Source organism: Hyposmocoma kahamanoa, unplaced genomic scaffold, assembly GCF_003589595.1.
Source record: "Hyposmocoma kahamanoa isolate Upper Pololo Valley unplaced genomic scaffold, ASM358959v1 89, whole genome shotgun sequence".
NCBI lineage: Eukaryota > Metazoa > Arthropoda > Insecta > Lepidoptera > Cosmopterigidae > Hyposmocoma > Hyposmocoma kahamanoa.
In genome coordinates, this window is record NW_020654520.1 from 2904803 (window position 1) to 2909134 (window position 4332).

Genomic DNA, 4332 nt, shown 5'->3' on the forward strand with positions numbered 1-4332 from the left:
AATAATGGGTATACGTTCCCGTAATATGTGTTTTTTGCAACTTCAACCGACGCTACATCGACCGATACAGATAAAGCGTAGCAATAACTACCAAGTTGTTATTTAGCACATCTATGTGATGTTTCCAATTTAAATGTTTATCTATAGTAATACCAAGAAATTTAGTATCGTTTACCTCATCAATAACGTCATTTTCATAAGTTATGTGCATATCTAAGTATTTTTTTTTGTAATGACCAAACTGCATATATTTTGTTTTAGAATTATTTATTTTTAAATTTAGTGATTTAAGCCAGGTAATAGCAGGGCAGTGCTGCAGAGGTGGGTCTGTGGCGCATCAGCCGCCCCACCTCTAATTTTCATACAATATATATGAAGCAATCGCAGAGGTGAAGTAAACGTACACGCAGCTGCCATACCACAGTCGCACTCCATATGTCGCAGAGTCGCAGTCCATACTGCAGCGCTTCTACAGGGTGACAGGTTGAACGAGATAAATGTTGCGAGAGGCGAATGTGTAGCTGATACCCATACCGAATATGTAAAAAAACACTACCTTATTATTAAATAATTTTCACTAAGGAAAATACTGCCTCTAATATTTTGTAATAAGAGTATTACACGCGAGTTACCGCGTCAATCGAACATACAGCGAGTGCTCGCTACCCTCACCGGCCTATGCCCACGGTTTCCCACGCGTTTAGCACCCCCGCCCCCGCTTGTTGAAGCGCTGGCCACCCGCTACCGCCCGGTTACTTCGCTTGCGCTCTTGTGTTAGACGGGACGGCGCGTATTTGTTTCGACTAGTTTTGAGTGGTATATCGGTATATTCACTGTGTAGCTTGTGTAGTGCAGTGACGTGGGGCATGATTCGGTGTTACGTTATGGTTTGTTATGCAAATGATGGTATTAGTCGTGCTGGGAACATGTACCGCGAAATGTTCCTTAGTTGGCGTGCTCCAACCTGCACATTGATGTTAGGACTCAATTTTGTCTGTCCCAAGCAAGGATCAAGGTACGAAGGGAAAATTGAATTATTTTAAATAGTGCTGTTTAAGTAGGAAGGCTTCACATGCGCTGGTAGCGCGGGAGTACAATTTCCTAGCGCTCAGCTGTTTCGTAGAGTAGCCCAAATGAAGAGAGATTTTTTTTCTTATTTGTGATATTTTTATGTTTAGAGGCGATTTTTTTTACATTATTCGGATTGTATATCAGTATTCGTCGTTGTATAATCGTCTAATTCTTGGGAAAGAGCAAAAATGACCATCGACACTCGGCACCTTTTGCATGATCACTTCACAGTGCCACAGAGACTGAGGAGCCGGAAAAGTTTTGTTAAATGTGTCGATCCTATGAGCATTGAGCTGGCTCAGGCGAGGTGCAACCTTTGACGCGACAGACTACCATCTACGTTTGTCCCGCCTTCTGAGAGTCTCCCTCCTGGACATGAATTGCCATAGCCGATCTGGACGTCTTTGAATAGGCTTCGAACTCAGGTTGGTTGGAGCAAGGACAATTTCTAACCTGGACTGCTTGTGCGGTGCGACTCAAACGATGGCCCACCTCATATCGTGGCTTGCGTGCCCTAATACCTGCACGCTTGAGGATTTAATGGCAGCTACTGGTGACGCGGTCGACGTGGCTGAGTTCTGGGCCACAATAGTATAATGTATGTCATCGATACGATCAGAAGAAGAAGAAGAAGAAGAAGCGTCTAATTTGGAATTTCCCAAAACATTTATTGAATAATTTAATTCGTAAAATCATTTAAGTCTATATCCAGAAAAGTTCTCACTTTGTTAACATGGCCTTATTATACATAAGGTGCGATTCTATTCCACTCTAGCCAAATTTGATGTAGAAAAGTGTGAAGGAACAAAAACATTATAATTTTTGCGATTTAGACCTCTGACTGTTTTACAGTTACCACAATTTCAATATTTTTCCCCGATATTAGCTTAATCTAATCTTGAAGTTAAGTCCGTGATGAATTTTGTCATTTAGAACTTAAAAATCACTAGTAAGTTATTTCAAACCAACATAAAATTACCAGTCAATATTATTTATAAAACGTATCACCCTTAATGACCCTTAATTATTTTTTTATTTCAAGGGAGAGATTGCAAACATTTATAATTCGAGTAGTAATTCAAGTTTAGAATCGGAAATTGATGCTGATTGAGATATGTAATATATATACAAAAAATTAAATCATACAATTTTCTTTCTTTTTACCTACCATTATCTAGCAGTAGGTATTAATAAGTATCAAAACCTTAATTGTTTTATTTATAAGTCAAACAACTTTATACGCTAGTAAGTATTGCTTCTACATAACCAAATTATATACTTACCTATTTAAATTTCACTGACACGAACAGGCTGTGGTAGAGCTAACCTAAATAATAAGCATGAACAAAAAATGTTCTTTACACCTGCCATCATTGGTTGTCAACGACGTTTTGTCATTAAACATTCTATATCGAATTTGGCGAGAGTTATAGAAAGACTATGTACCTATTTATTTATCTATTGTAGCTTTCTTACCATATATAGACCTGTACTGGAATGCAAAACACAAGTATTCCTTTCCAGTATTCCCATGTTGATTATGATGGAGAGTATCTGAAAATATAGTTCATACAGTTTCAGTAGGGTTAGCACGACAGGGTGCGACAGCGCGAGAGTGACATAAAGTGCGGCATAGAGATATTCGCGCTTAATGTCGCTCTCGCGTAAGCCGCTTCTTGCGTCTCGGCGATATGAATCAAGCCTTTCAAAGAACAAGCGCGGGCGCGGCGGCGGGCGCGGTGCGCGGGTCTTGGCGTCTCCAATAGATCTAATCGCGCGGGTAGATATTGGCTCGGTCTGCCCGGACCTTTCACAGTGCTTGGTCTAGCGTCTGTTTGCGATTTCAAAGTGTGGATTTACTCGTAGCCGCTTCGGCACTGTGAAAGGGAAGACGCCAAGACCCGCGCGCCCACATCCGCCGCCGCGCCCGCGCCTGCACTTTGAAAGAGCCTAACAAAGCAAGGAGGAGCACTATGTACTTATAATTTTGTTTCGATGTCTCATTTTCTTTTTTTTTCTTTAATCAGTTTGACTTGTAAGAGCTTTGGTACTGTATACATTGTACTGTAAGCTTTTAATAAATAAACAATGTGTGTAGCTCTCAAACGGATGGACAGATTTGATAGAGCGTTTTTTTTGTTTGAAGTTTAATAAAATGGATAGAGTTTTAACTATGTTGGATAAACTTCTGTTCAGCTGTTTAAGAACCATAAGGTCTTTCCCGGTTAGTTGTAGGGATCTCAGTCATATGAATATTTATTTTACTTGCGCTAGTCCAAACACTGAAACCTTAAATGGTGTAACAAAAGAATTTGTGACGTATTTTCGGACAAATTAAACAAAGTAGGGTGATTTGTCACTAGTTAAAAACACAATTTACAGAATGTTGTTTGTTCATAAACCTTTCGTCGAATAATTTACTTGATATTCGACAAAATTATGTAAATTATATTTACTACGGCATAGCAAAAAAAAAAAACTTGCAATATTCTCGTCTACAAAAATCAATTTTTTAACCGACTTCAAAAAAGTTTCTCGATTCTATTTTTTTGGACATATGTGTTAAGCGATTACTTACTATGACATTTTGTGAACCGATTTCGATGGTTCTTTTTTGTTAAGGCTGGTTTTTGGTTATAGTTATTAAAATTTCTTATTTAAAACTTACATATAAAACAATGGAGAAGGAAACTATAATTTGTGCGATGTTATAAAGCAAGATAATGTTTTTTAGGTTGTACGGTTGTTTGTCCTTCATGTATAATGGGCCAAGTTTAAGGACGAAGAAGAGGTACGAGATTATAATTAATAATATGGGCCATGGTGAGCTCATTAAGGGCCATTCGTCCACGAAGTCCCCTGAAAATTGAAATAACATTAGTGGTATGTTAATGGTATTCCACTAAAGATCATATTCTCAGTCGGAAGTAGTGTTGGGTACTTGACAATTCAAACACGAAAGGTGTCTAGTCGTCGCCTAAGTATAGACATACTACCTCAAATGGCTTTGGTTGATCCCGCATAGTAGTGAGTGCAGAATCAATAACTTTGGAAAAAATATATAGTACAATTGAGGATATGCACTGATTAGTACATGGTATGAAAACAAGATTCCTAAACATTTTCACGCTAAAAAACAAACAAACTTACCTCGAAATTTTACAAGAAAACCGCTGTGTTCAAATAAAGTAACTAACTACTTTACATAATAATTTTGTGAAAAAAATTATCGTGTTTGTGTGTGTGTGTGTGTGTGTGTGT

At 38.3% G+C, this 4332-nt stretch overlaps 1 long non-coding RNA gene across 1 annotated transcript in view; it reads right to left on the reverse strand.

Moving 5' to 3' along the window:
- Nucleotides 1-2511: 2511 nt before the first annotated feature.
- Nucleotides 2512-4332, reverse strand: part of LOC113236151 — a 9037-nt gene continuing 7216 nt past the window's right edge. Inside the window, exons 2-3 of the long non-coding RNA XR_003310915.1 lie at nt 3740-3930; nt 2512-2625 (exon numbers count right to left, since the gene is read on the reverse strand). This is a non-coding gene — a long non-coding RNA (uncharacterized LOC113236151). The remainder of the gene's footprint in view (nt 2626-3739; nt 3931-4332) is intronic.